Here is a 14,821-nt window from a genome sequence, read left to right as displayed (position 1 = left end):
GACGCCACCTACCTGTAAATCCAGCCCAAAGTCTTGGGCCCGGCCGTTCAGCCTCCTTCTCTCCCTTCCCCCCGCCCCCCTCCTCTCCTCTCTCCTTCCCTCCCTCCCTCCTCTCTCCTTCCCTCCCTCCCTCCCTCCCTCCTCTCTTCTTTCCTTCCCTCCCTCCCTCCTCTCTCCTTCCCTCCCTTCCTCCCTCCTCTCTCCCTCCCTCCCTCCCTCCTCTCTCCTTCCCTCCCTCCCTCCTCTCCTCCCTCCCTCCTCTCTCCTATCCTCCCTCCCTCCTCTCTCCTTCCCTCCTTCCTCTCTCCTTCCCTCCCTCCCTCCTCTCACCTTCCCTCCCTCCCTCCTCTCTCCTTCCCTCCCTCCATCCTCTCTCCCTTCTCCCCCCATCTCCTCCCCCCCTTGTCCTCCCCCTTCTCCTCGCCCCTCCTCTCCTCCTCCCACCCCCCCACCCCCTCCTCCTCCCCTCCTACTCCTCCTCCCCTCCCCCTCCCCCCCCACCCTCCTCCTCCTCCTCACCCCCCCTCCTCCTCCTCCCCCCTCCTCCTCCCCTCCTCCTCCTCCTACCCTCCCCCGTCCTCCCCCTTCCCCCCTACTCCCCCCTCCTCCTCCTCCTCCCCTCCACCCCGCTCCTCCTCCCCCTCCCCCCTCCTCCTCCTCCACCCTCCCCCTCCCACCCCCCTTCTCCCCCTCCCCCTCCCACCCCCCTTCTCCCCCGCCCCTCGCTGTCAGAAACACAGGCACTGACAGACAGAGAGTGAGAGACACACACACAGAGACAGACAGAGAGATAGAGACACTGACAGAGACACATTGGGGAGGCCATTCCAGCACACTGTTGGAGGACTCCCGGTGCTGCAGTCGGTAAGTAGAAAATGTTTTATTTATTGATTTTTTTAATTTTTTAAATTTTTTATTAATTTTTTTTGATTGATTTATTGGTTGATTTATTGATGTATTTATCATTTATTATTGATGATGGCTCTTTATTTGTAAAACTGAAGTGTTTAATGTTTGTAAACTTCCCTTTAAACACCCCCCCCAATCCCTACGCCTAATTTGTAATATACGCCTGATTTTCTAAAGTGTAGACAAGGTTTTTTCGAATGTACAAAAATCTTCACTTACTCCATTCTAAGTTAGTTTGGAGTAAGTTTTCACTGCCTAAACTTTGAAAACAGGCGTAAGTGGCCGGACACACCCCCTTTTGAAAAAAAAATTCTGTTCCAAAGTGAAACTGTTCTAACTGACTAGAACTGGAGCTAACTAAATGCCGAGAATTCAAATTTCTAAGATACTCCGTTCTAAACCAGTTGCTCCAAAAAAACAGGAGCAACTCAGGCCGAAACGTGGCCCCAATGATTCTATGAACTAACAACTGCAGAGGAGGAAGTACTGGTGATCCGTGGTTTCTCGGAAACCCTGGCCATTAGAGGTTGGGACTTGCCATCCTACCTGGTAATAAAATGAAATATAATGCAAACATATGTCATGAAACACTCAGTCATGTTGATTTGATTTCAGCATGTTGATTATGATCATCTTCATAATAATAAGTTACAATATTCTCACCTTGTCGGTACTAATTCGTATCTTTTCTCTCCAACAGGGCCTTCATGTGTGCAGAAGTCCATTGACCTCGCAGAAGATGAATCCTCAGAGGAACTGATTCCTTCTAAGGGTGCACCATCACAGGTCTCATGCTTACCAGATACTTGCACTTCGATGGGACCAGTTAGACAAATAGTTTGGTTTTCACCTGGTGACTCACACTTCATAAGTGAGTAAGAGCAGATAATGGTGGTGTGAACAGTTGTGTCAGAGGGCGCAGCCGTCTCCAAGTTCTGCTCAGCTGGACACATGGATAATCATTGAGGAGCATTAGAAAATGTGCAATGTACTGACAGGCCTTCCAAGCACACTGTCCACGATTACCAAGAGACTGGAGGAGTCTGTCTCAAGTATGAGTGGGTGGATTTCGCAGGGCATTGAGAGGATGTCTTCTTCCATGTACAGGTGCTGATGGAGCAGTCTTTGGTGGGTCCCTCATGATCTCCAAAACTCAGTGATCATCAGCCAACAGCCTCACAGGAGCAGTAGGAAAAGGAAGAGTAAAGCTTTATAGAATGCACATGGGTGTTTGAGAAAATGTTATGTTGTGAAGTTTATATTCTTTAATAGAATCACATAAAATGTATTACATTGCACCACTTTGCCATGTGCCCATTCTTGGTTGGCAGGTGGCAAGTCACATTTTCACTTGTTTGATGATAAATGGGAAGACATGAATTGACGGGGATCAATGGGGGGATGTGCAATGGGGGAATGGTTGTTGATGGCTGTGCTGGTGGCTTGCTCTGGTGGTCATGTGGCTTTATTGTAGTACTTTTGGGCTTCATTAATCAGGTTTCTCACAGGTGTCATCAGCCAAGTTTGTCTCCTAAAAGCCACCCCTTAAATCCGCTTCCAGGTCCAAAGACATTTGGACTTGAAAGCATTCTGGCAGTTCCCCAGGAATCTTGCGCACAAATATATTTTTGTGGTTGCACACCAGCTACACATTGATGGAATGGAACCCCTTGTAGTTTTAAGAATACTCCTGGTTGATCTGGGGTTGCGCAGATTGCCACGTGTTTGCGGTCAATGACCTCCTGCACTTGTGGATAGCCAGCCAGATATGCAAACCTGAGCGCCCGCTCATTCTGACTGGCAAAGCTCACATAATTGCTGGTTCTGGCAAACAACCCATCAATTGTTTGATGCATTTATGCGCTGCCGGCTGGACGATCATAGAATCATAGAAATTTACAGCATAGAAGGAGGCCATTCAGCCTATTGTGTCCGTGCCGGCCGACAAAGAGCTATCCAGCCTAATCCCACTTTTCAGTTCTTGGTCCATAGCATCGTAGATTATGGCACTTCAAGTGCATATCTAAGTACTTTTTAAATGTGGTGAGGGTTTCTGCCACTACCATCCTTTCAGGCAGTGGGCTCCAGACCCCCACCACCCTCTGGGTGAAAACATTTCTCCTCAAATCCCCTCTAAGCTGCTACTAATTACTTTAAATCTATGCCCCCTGGTTGTTGACCCCTCTGCTGAGGGAAATAGTTCCTTCCTATCCACTCTATCTAGGCCCCTCATAATTTTATACACCTCAATAAGGTCTCCCCTCAGCCTCCTCTGTTCCAAAGAAAAAACCCTAGCCTATCCAATCTTTCCTCATAGCTAAAATTCTCCAATCCAAGCAACACCCTCGTAAATCTCCTCTGTACCCTCTCTAGAGCAATCACATCTTTCCTGTAATGTGGCGATCCTGGATTTTTCTTCGGCAAAGTCCTGGAAGGATCCGGAGGCACAAAAGTTGAGGGCGGTGGTCACTTTGACAGCCACTGGTAATTCGTGTCCACCGGGCCTAGCAGGGAGCAGATCTTCTAAATTTCTGGCACCACCTGACGTGACAACCTGAACCTCCGGAAGCACTGCTGTTGTGACAGGTTAAAGAAGCTGAGCCTCTGCCTATATACCTTTTTTGCGGGTAGTGCTTCCTGCGAGCTTGACCTCTGCTGCTCTCCTCCCTGTTGTCCAGCTGCAGGTCTGTCAACAGCAGTCTGTTGCTGCTGCTGAGGGTCATCTTGCTCCTTGTCTGTGATCCAGTCTACAGCAGCCAAGGCGGCACCCATCCTGATCTGAATGAGAAAACCTCTAAAGTGTAGAAAGTAAACTCTCAGCAAAAGTACTTTGAACAAACCCCTTCCCATTAGTAGGTAATATATTTATTGGAGCATTTACATGACTTTTAATCAACCCCGTCAATTGCCGTTGTGTTACGACCAAGATTTCAATGGCGAGTTTCAGGAAACCCGGGAAACTCATGGATGTGCCGTTAAATTTAAAACTGTGTTGAAATATCAGTCCAGTTGAGTGATTAGCATATGTTAATAGCTAACCCGCCTCTCCCGAGGGAATTGCAAGCAACCAACCTAACGCACCCAAATTAAACGCGGAAGTCAGTGGATTGTAGCCTGCTTCCCGAAATGCTGACATTTTTGCCACTTTTAACCCTTCACTCACACCCAAACCCATGCACTCAGCCATGTTAAAATTCCCCCATAGTGTTGTTCTTATTTTAGTAATCTATTTAATTTTACTCCACTACTTTCCCCTCCCGTGGTCTTCTCACATCCCTAACTGAGATGACAGAATCAAGTCCTTCAATATCGCCCCATAGCCACCAAGAAGGTACACAAAATTTACTTGGAGTTACTAGTTTACGATTTGCCCACTTCCTTCAGTGGGTAATTGGTTTGACATCTCATAAACTCCCTGTAAATTTGCCGTGTAGAGTACCACAGTGGAAATCTGTTTCTTAGCATTCTATGATAACAGACTCATGATCCACTGCATTGCACTATTGTGGTAGCTCTGGATCGATGGTTCCCATATTTAATTCTTGGTAACCTTTCTCAGCACAGAGATAACAAATCACAGTCGTAAAATGTACATTGAGTATGTTGAAGATGTAACTGATGTCTCAGGAGGCACTCTTTCGTACACCCCAAAAAGTTTGCAGAATATTTACAATATACTGTTTGTTGCATAAAACTGCCACTCAGCATGACATTGTTGTGGATCTGATAGAAAATCAAATGCATCAGCTGTGAAAGATGAGGAGCTTTGATAGCCTGATAACAGAACTCACAAGTATAGTACACACAGGGAATTGGCAGTTAGCTGAATACGGGCACCCTGCTATCAATAATAAATCAACATGTTTTCCCATTCAACACTATTTTGTTTTTCAAATCCTTTTCAAGCAAAGTTAGATAATGGACAAGAAAGAATACTTAAACATTCGAATGGGAAAATGAAAGTATCAACTATGTTTAATCTCCCAACTATCTTAAAGGAGCAAACACTAAAGAACCCTCATAAACTGTTATCTGTATCGAGAATAACATTCACAAAAATAGAAAATCACAATACAATGATGAATTGTGCAGAAATAATTCTAAACGTATGTAAAAGTTCAGTCATTAGTGAACTTTTATATTTCCCATACTTTTACCTTGAAAATCCCCTTGCTCCAATCTCATGCTCTCTCCCCTTAGCTCAGCAGAAGCCATCAACTATTCCCTCAGCTTTGGGAACACTTGGCCATGGGGCACGTAAACACGACTTTTATACAGAAGGTCATGTATCACAAGACGTAAATGTTACAGAAATACATATTACAAACATACAGCACAGGTGCTCATTCACTGAACAATACAACTTATGCCTGTCATTCTCTCACAGTGCAGATAATAATGTGTCATGTATCAAAAAGTAAAGCAAACTGAACACATTCAACTGGTCACAAAAAACTAAACAGGTGTAGAATCCATTCCTCTCCTACAACGGTAAAAAATGGACTATTGAATATAAAAGTTCAGAACCGCATCATAGCTTGCAAAAAGAGCTGGGCAGGAAAGGGTTAATTCTTACATTGCAGCCAAACCATCAGACATCATGAAGGACTATGATACAGGATATCTGCCATCGACCTAAATCACCAGACAATGGCAGCAAAAGAGAGACATTCACACCTTCAATGGTTTCCTGTCTGAAAAAATACAGGAACATTCATATATTCATTTACCTTAATTGTTTAAAAAACATACCTTGGACTGTGACTCCAGAAAGGCTAGTATCAGGGTAGGCCTAGACAATGGACCGGACCCTGAGCCATTTGGATATGAATGCTACTAGAAACCAAAAATTAAGTCACCTTGGGAAGGTTACTTTGTAAAGGACCTCACCCTACAGGTAATCATGGACAATGACCCTAGATGAGGAACAATTAGCCATCAAGAGTTCACATTTGATGCGGCCATCGTGTTAAATCTGTTCCAAGATTGCAAGTTGGTTTTTGGTATATACAAGACCCATTTCCGAAGGCAAAGGACTCAGCAGTACAGAAGCAGTACAGGAACAGTCTTCAGGACACAAGCTGCAACCAAGGAAAGGGCCTACAGTCAACCTCAGAAGACAGCCGAGGAATTGGTGATTGTATGTTTTGTTTCAGCCAAATCATAGAAGGGTTTTGTGTTTGGGTCTGGGTAACTTTATATGTAACAGTCAAATCGCGAACGAGTTTAACTTTGTCAAGTTGTGCCAATGCAAATGACCGTTTCGTAGGGGTTTGTATTCTGGGTTGTTAGTCCCACATAGATCGATGTTGAGATTTGAAGAGCTCAACGCCCTCCTGGATGCACTTTCTCCACCTAGGGCGGTCTTCGGCCAGGGACTCCCAGGTGTCAGTGGTGATGTCGCACTTTATCAGGGAGGCTTTGAGGGTGTCCTTGTAACGTTTCCGCTGCCCACCTTTGGCTCATTTGCCATGAAGGAGTTCTGCATAAAGCATTTGCTGAGGGAGTCTCGTGTCTGGCATGTGAACTATGTGGTAGTGGACCATTTCCCATACCTTGGGAGCCTCTTATCAACAAAAGCAGACATTGATGTGGAGATTCAACACCGCCTCTAGTGCGCCAGTGTCGCCTTCGGCCGCCTGAGGAAAAGAGTGTTCAAAGACCAGGCCCTCAAATCTACCACCAAGCTCATGGTCTACAGGGCCGTAGAAATACGCACCCTCCTGTATGGATCAGAGGCATGGATGATGTGCAGAAGACACCTCAAGTCGCTGGAGATATATCACCAATGATGTCTCCGCAAGATCCTGCAAATCCCCTGGGAGGACAGGCGCCCCAACGGCAGTGTCCTCATCCAGGATAACATCCCCAGCATTGAAGCACTGACCACACTCGATCAGCTTCGCTGGGCTGGCCACATAGTTCGCATGCCAGGCACGAGACTCCCTAAGCAAATGTTCTATGCGGAGCTCCTTCACGGCAAACAAGCCAAAGGTGGGCAGCAGAAACGTTACAAGGACACCCTCAAAGCCTCCCTGATAAAGTACGACATCGCTACTGACACCTGGGAGTCCCCGGCTGAAGACCACCCTAGGTGGAGAAAGTGCGAGGAACATTTTGCCCATGAATGGGCCCGCATAGTCTACGTGCACCCGCGACCACGGTATGGTAGGCCAGGCCAGGGGCTCAGTGGAGCCTCCCTGGGGGCATTGCTGAGTTCGGCACAAATGTGCACCTCCGGACGCAGAGCTCCAAGTCCGCGTCAATACCAGGCCACCAGACGTGGGATCTGGCTATGGCCTTCGTGAGAACGATCTGGCCATAGCCAGATCCCACATCTGGTGAACCTGTGGACTCATGAGAACAATCCCCGGGTGCTCGCGGTGGAGCTCCCGGACAAATGCCTCTCTGCCTCCCAGAGGCATGACTTCTCGGCTGCCTCACATCAGGCAGTCTGCTTGTAGTGATAGCTCATGCATGCGCCTGTGAAAGGGTTTTAATTCCTCGGGGCAGGCATCGCGAACCTCTGCCCAGTTACCGGTTAGGACACATCTTTTTACTAAGGATAACGTGGGGTCGCTGGCCGTCAGGTGCATCTTTTTGACACCGTACACGCACGAGAGCGCCTCCTTCTCTACCATTCCGTACCTACGCTCCGCCCACGAAAGCGACCTGGAGGCATAAGCTATGGGTTGTAATTTGCCCGCACTGTTGACATGTTGCAAAACGCACCCGACCCCATACACTGATGCATCGCATGTGAGAACTAACTTTTTACCTGGGTCAAAGAAAGTCAAAACACTGTTGGAACACAGAAGGTTGCGTGCCTTATTGAAGGCGCGTTCCTGGGCGTCCCCCCAAAACCAATCGCACCCCTTCCTGAGTAGCACGTGGAGAGGCTCCAGCAGCGTGCTTAAGTTCTGCATAAAGTTCCCAAAGTAATTGAGTAGCCCAAGAAAGGCGCTCAGTTCTGAGACATTCCGGGGCCTGGGTGCCAGGCGAATTGCTTCTGTTTTGGACTCTGTTGGGCGGATTCCATCAGCGGCAATCCTTCAACCTCGGGGTGCGAGAAACAGGCACTTGGATTTCTTGACTCGTAGGCCTACCCGATCCAACCGCTTTAGTACTTCCTCCAAATTACGGAGATGGGAGTCGGTGTCCCTGCCCGTGATAAGTATGTCATCTTGAAATACAGCCGTCCCCGGGATGGACTTGAGCAGACTCTCCATGTTGCGCTGGAATATGGCAGCTGCCAACCTAATGCCGAATGAGCATCGATTGTACATGAAAAGGCCTCGATGTGTGTTGATGGTGGTGAGTAGCTTGGATTCCTCGGTCAATTCTTGTGTCATATACACAGATGTGAGGTCTAATTTTGAGAAAAGTTTACCTCCAGCCAATGTGGCAAATAAATCCTCCGCTCTGAACAGCGGGTACTGGTCCTGTGGGGAGACACTGTTTATGGTAGATTTGTAGTCCCCACAGATTCGTACGGATCCATCAGGCTTCATGACTGGGACGATGGGACTTGCCCAGTCGCTAAATTCCACAGGTGATATAATGCCTTCCCGCAGACGTCTGTCTAGTTCTTGTTCAATCTTTTCCCTCATCACATAGGGTACAGCTCTGGCCTTGTGATGGACCGGTCTAGCATCCTGTGTGATGTAGATTTTGACTTTGGCCCCTTTGAAAGTGCCCACACCTGGCTGAAAGAGATGTTCAAATTGCTTTATAACTGTTGAGCAGGAGGTCTATTCCTCTAATGACATGGCATGGACATCATCCCATTTCCAGTTTAGTTTTGCCAGCCAGCTTCTCCCCAGCAGTGCTGGGGGGTCTCCGGGGACAATCCACAGGGAAAGTCGGTTCACTGTCCCTTTGTGTGTGACAGAGAGCATGGCGCTGCCGAGGACTGTTACAATTTCTTTGGTATAGGTCCTTAGTGTGGTGTCGACCCTTGTGAGTTTTGGTCTGTCTCTTTTATGCGGCCACAGTTGTTCAAATTGACTCGCTCCCATATCCAGCTCCATGTTGACGGATATCCCGTTGAGTAGGACTCTCATCATTATAGGAGGCGTCCTGTTGTAGAAGCAGCGGCCACTGATCGTGTTGACCCGCTGTACACCGGTGTCCCGGGTACTGTCCCCACCATCTTCTGGTCCGCTTTCCGACCCATCCGATTCGTATACCAGCCGAGCTGCCGTTTCTTTGCACATGCGGGCCAAATGCCCTGTATATTCACAATTTCTGCAAACAGCCTGCTGAAATCGACATCCCCTTGACGAGTGCCCACCCCCACACCTCCAGCATAGACCTGTTCCATTGTTCAAAGAGTTCCCAAAGAATGAGCTGCGTCTGGCTGATCTCTCTTGAGCTTCTCTCAGTTTGTAGTTGATTGCTCGCATTGTGGGTTGATAAGGTGTGAACAGTCGTTCCTGTGGCCCTTGATGGCTTCTGCCTGCTATCGAGAGCCTGTTCTCCCAGTTTTGTCTGTGTGTGGGGGTAGCAGCTTGTTTAGTGCTGTGAACTTCTTCTTCCGATATTCCGTCAGTTGTCGTACCTGCATTGTAAATCAACCTAATTTCTTCTTCCCCTACCAAGAATGTCTGTGCAACCAGTGCTGCTGCCTCTAAGGTCAGGTTCTTGGTCTCTATGAGCTTTCGGAATATGCCTGCATCGCCTATTCCTTCAATGAAAACGTCTCTCAGCATTTCTCTTCTCAGTTCATCGGAGAACTCACATAAACTAGCCAACCTTCGAAGTTCCGCCACAAAGTCGGGTATGCTCTGGCCCACACAGCGTCTGTAGTTGTAGAACCTGTGTCTGGCCATGTGTAGGCTACTCGCTGGCTTCAGGTGGTCTCTTACCAGTGTGCTCAATTCTTCAAACGACTTGCTTGCTGGTTTCTCGGGTGCCAACAGATCCTTCATTAAAGCGTATGTTTTCGAGCCACAGCTGGTCAAGAGATGGGCTCTTCTCTTGTCTGCCTTATCGTCGCCTAACCAGTCTTTGGTTACAAAGCTTTGCTGGAGCCTTTCTATAAAAGTCCTCCCAATTGTCTCCCGCATTGTACTTTTCATCTGATCCGTTGTTTGCCATTCTGTGGATTCTGTAATCCCATAACTCATCGCCGCTGTAAAGTCCTGTCCCCTCAGTACAGATTCACACGAGGCATGTAGTGAAGTCAAGGTCACTCTGGACCTGCACCTTTATTTCACAGCTCTGGAATGCTGCACTTGCCTGAGACCTGTCCTTATATGCCTGTCTCTTGCAAGTGCACCTCTGGTGGTAAGGTATGCTGGTGGTTACAGGTCATATCTTATTACAGTCATGTATAGCATGTTGGGATACAGTTATATATAATAATGTAAGATACATGACAGTTTTCCCCGGGAGGCAGAGAAGGACTTGTAAACTGCATTGAGCTCCCTGGTGGAACAAAGGATACTGAGACTAATAGCGACCCACGTGAATTCACCACTATGCCCAGTTAAGAAGCCCAATCAGTCATGGAGAGCCACGGTAGACTATCAGGTTCTAAATAATGATATTGCAGCATGTGCGCCCACGGTAGCAGCAGTAGCCGATCTAATAAGGAATATCCCCGCGGAGGCAATGACGTTCACTATACTGGACATAGCTAACGGGTTCTAGTCTATCCCAGTAAGACGTGAGGATCAGTATAAATTTGCCTTTACATTCAAGGGGCAACAGTATATGTGGACGTGCCTCCCGCAAGGATTTCATAACAGTCCCTCGATTTTCCATCAGTGTATGGCTGATGCTTTAAAAACTTTTAGTCAGCCTAGCCAGTTGATCCAGTATATGGACAACCTACAATTATTCTCAGAAAGTGCAGAGGACCACGGGTCACTACTGGATGAGCTACTAAAGCTGTTGGGGGAGGCAGGGTTTAAAGTAAACCCCGAGAAAGCCCAAATTAGACAGGAGGAGGTGAAATTCTTTGGACTGATGATTAGGGCAGGGGAAAGGGCTATCGACGGGGCAAAGAGGAAGACAGTACAGGAACTACCTGCTCCAAAGAGTGTAACTGGGGTAAGGTCTTTTCTGGGTATGACTGGGTATTGTAGGGATTTTGTTGAAGGCTATGCAGCCACAGAGCCCCTTTGCTTAAACTCCTTAGGAAAGGAGTAGGATGGGAATGGGATGAGAGTTGTAAGGAGGCATTTACCCACCTAAAGGAAGATTTACAAACTGCACCTGCACTGGGAGCAATAAACGGGAATGAGGACTTTTATCTGGAGGTAGCGGCTACTGAGGATAGTTTGAGTGCAGTGTTGATCCAAGAGCAGCATGGCAGGTTGAGGCCAGTGGCTTATGCCTCCCGAGTCCAGACAGATATAGAGAGAGGGGTTACTCAAACTGCAAAAGACACCTTTTGGCGAGCTACTGGACTGTAAACCATTTCCAATTATTTATGGATCATCTTTAAAAACCTTACTGACCTGTCACACCCCGACACAGATGTTATTGGATGGGAGGATAAAAGATGGAACAGTGAGTAACAATCGTATTGCTCGCTGGACATTGCTACTCTCCCAGATGAATCTGAGGGTGGAAAGATTGGCGGAACCTAAGCTGGCCCTGAAGATGATTTATCCAGGGATAGATCATGTGTGCACGGTAGAAGGGGTATGGGATGCAGATGTGGGCCGGGGAACATTCGACAGGGAGAGATATATATCTGGATGAGTCCAGTTTGATAACAGACGGACAGCGTAGGACAGGGTGTGGAATTTATGACTCAGGGGCTGGAATAGAGAAAGCCTTCAAACTCCCCAGCACACTGAGCACACAGCTGGTGGCTGTAGCTTATGTGGCCATGCACCCCGAGGAATTCCCAACCCCCTGCACCATATGCTCAGACTCGATGTTCGCATGCAATTCTTGCACTGAATATCTGGCAATATGGGCTAGAAGAGGGTTCAAGCCCACCGATGGTAATGGCCCCACTGCTAGAAACAATCCTGGGCATTACCGACAATAAAGGGGAGTATTACACTCAGAAAGTAAAGGCTCACTCCAAAACCGAGCCTAAATGGAAAGGTAACCAGAAGGCCGACGAGTTGGCAATAAAGGGGGCCAGAGTGGGAATAAGTTGGGACCAGTACCGATCTGGACAGATCGCAGCCATAAGGGATATGGAGGGGCCTGTGGAGGTGAAGTTGCCCCCAGACCTGACTCAGGTTCAAGCACAAGATGTGGTTTTAAAAACCGTGATTAAGAAGGAAAAGGTAGAAGGGGAACCAATTGAGGGTCCTTTTGGAGCAGCAGATATAGTGGTCAAAGAGGGGATGCTGTTTAAAGGTGTAGAATTTACCAATATCTCTCAAAGATTCCAGGTACCTTTCCCCTACAGAGGAGAAAAATCCCTTTCTGGGCTTTTAAAATGAGTTTAAAGGGGCAGACAAAGCCTGCGGGGGATAACAGGGGATGCATTCATGGAGACCCCCCACCCCCCCCAATGTTTGGACTCATAAGAAAGGGAATTCAAAATGGACCTAAATTACAGAAGCTTGAGATCCCCTAAACATCTATGGGAAGGAGCATATCAATTTTAAGATTCTACAACATTTTGGCTGCGAAAAAGAGTTACCAAATACAGGAGGTGGAGCCAACGTCTGAAGCAAATTCGTGTATTAAAGACCCCAGACTGTCTGGGGAACTATTCACCCTCTAAGAGATAATCGAATTACCCAATCAAGCACAATGGAAATCATGGTCAAGAAACTGGACAGTCCTAAAACAATGCAAAACCAGTGATAGCACATTCTCACACCCTAATCGAGTTACTGCTGACAAAGGAGACATTTGAAAATCAATGGACAGTACAGTTTAAACAGAGCCCAAGAGATTTGATGGGAGATAACGGAGCCTTTTTTTGGGATATATCTATCCCCCAGTTTTTACAAGGAAAGGAGCAGCACGCAGACAAGCAGAACAAGGAAAACTAGCAGAACACAAAAACTAGCAGAACACAGAGACTGGAACACAGACACAAGCAGCCGGAGTGAAGAAATGGAGTCGTGAAGGAACCTACAAGAACTCATCAAGAACTGACCGAGCATGAGGCCCACGAAACGGAAGGTTGTCAGCAACAAAATTGACAACCACTCTACAATCTACTTCTGAACGACCCAACGGGGGAGAAATTACCAAAAGGGACTAACTAAAACTATTCCTAACCAAAGAAAGTGGGTACTTACCCCATACATCCAAAACGCAACTTAGCGCATCAACGGACGCACCCCAACCGAAGACTACGCAGTCCGAAGTCCTCTCCTCCATCCGGGGTGCGGCTCGCCTAGAAGGCCAAGTGCAGCAAATCCCAAAACCGTGATTCACCGGCAACTGTCTAAAGGGATTGGTGAGCATAGCCCCTGAACCCTCAGAGCTATAACTTAGTTAGTTAGGGGAATTGGGAGGGGGGAGGCTGGGATAACTTGTGTAAATGTATCTGCATTCTCCTCTTTACCCCATTTAGAGTTTAAGCTGTATTCTTTTCCCCACAGGCTGTAATTTGACATTTTATTCAATGTGTTGTACCCTTCAGTGTGTATTGGTCTGTGTGTGTTATTAAAGGTGTGCCTTTTACTTCTTTTTAAACACAATAAAGCCATACCTGCTTCCGACCTTGAAACCGATTGTCTGTCCAAGTCTGTCACAGTCCCTTCATAATTTCAGTGTCTAGAACCAAGGGTGTGGGAGCGATTCGGAACCGCTCTTATAAGGTCAGAAGGGAAAGCTGACCCCCTGCAAACCACCCCTTACATAATGGTGACCCAGATAGGACACTGGTACAAGGGACGTGATAAGAGAGAAACTGGTTTCAGGAAACGAAGCAAAATGGAAGAGGGAATTTCCTCGTATGTGTTTAAGAGGGTAAATGTGGCTAAGGAGTGGGTATTCGATCTATTGTATGCTGAGCATCCAGAAGATGCTGCAGCTCAATGGACCGAGAGCTAGGACCATAAAAAGTCGATAGAGAAGGCCATTTGGCTAATTTGCCTTCAGCAACAGATCCGGCTTCTAGATGAGGAGAATGAGAAATTAAAGGGAGTATTGAGACAGGCAGAAGAGAGGTCCAGCGCAAGGGCCACAGTCGGGGAAAGGCTGTGGACAGAGGTGGGACAGTTAAAGGAAAGTAGAGAGCTCACTAAAGAAAGGTACAAAACCCAACTGGACCTTTTACAGTGTCAGATTATTGAAGCCAAGAATAGCGAACTGGCATTGCAGGAAGAGAATTCCCGCCTCGCCAAGCAAGTTAAAGAGTATGGGGAGAGGGTGAGAGACATTCAGGTAGCCTATAAGGTAGACAGTACCAGGGAATTTAAGGCAGGAGACCACGGTCCCTGCCAGCAGCAGATCCAAAGCTTGAACCTTGCTCTATCCCGGGCTAAAGGCATGGTGTGCCTGTTAAACCCGGGTTTGGCCCAGGAACACCTGGTTGGGCAAGGAGAAGCCCCTCAGTCACCGCCTGCAGCTCCCAGGAATGGCCCGGGGCAGCAGGGGTGTCAGCCAGAGTGCGGGGCAGGCAAGGATTGCGAACTACCAACACCGGCAGCCCCGAGTTTTAACTCGGCTTGGCAGCAGGGGGAAGAGGGCGAGCCAATACAAGAAGGGCCGGAACCAGGGCCAATGCACCCGGTCCGGCAGCAGAAGTTTGGCCCGCCTGATGCCAATGGGGCAGTAGGACCCCTAGAAAGTAACTTCGTAGTTCCCCACGACACCCAAAAACTGAGGGCTATGATAGGCCACCTAAGTAAGCTCACCCAACAGGGGGATCCCTCGGTACACTTCCTGGAAGTGGAACACACAGGGGATATTAACGGGTGCGATGATTCAGAGCAGGCTAAGCTGTTGCTCTTCTTGCTAGACACCAAGCTGTGCC

The sequence above is a fragment of the Pristiophorus japonicus genome, chromosome 7 (genome assembly GCF_044704955.1).
Source record: "Pristiophorus japonicus isolate sPriJap1 chromosome 7, sPriJap1.hap1, whole genome shotgun sequence".
Taxonomy (NCBI): domain Eukaryota; kingdom Metazoa; phylum Chordata; class Chondrichthyes; family Pristiophoridae; genus Pristiophorus; species Pristiophorus japonicus.
This window is presented reverse-complemented; position numbering follows the sequence as displayed.